We start from the raw sequence: 212 nt of genomic DNA on the forward strand, positions 1-212 counted from the left end.
TTTTACTGGTAGTCCACTGTATGAAGAATTGTTGTCACAGTTTACTTTATTTTGCTATCCTCACTTACATAAATGAACTATAGTGTATTGCACCCACTAGTAAAAAAAATATCAAAAATTATATCTGATCTCTGAATTATTTTTGGTTTGACTGTATATCCTTTGGTTATTTTCACACTTAATTATGGCCATTAAAATGTATTTTACAAGTT

Source organism: Sinocyclocheilus anshuiensis, unplaced genomic scaffold (genome assembly GCF_001515605.1).
Source record: "Sinocyclocheilus anshuiensis isolate Anshui unplaced genomic scaffold, SAMN03320099.WGS_v1.1 scaffold1365, whole genome shotgun sequence".
Lineage (NCBI taxonomy): Eukaryota > Metazoa > Chordata > Actinopteri > Cypriniformes > Cyprinidae > Sinocyclocheilus > Sinocyclocheilus anshuiensis.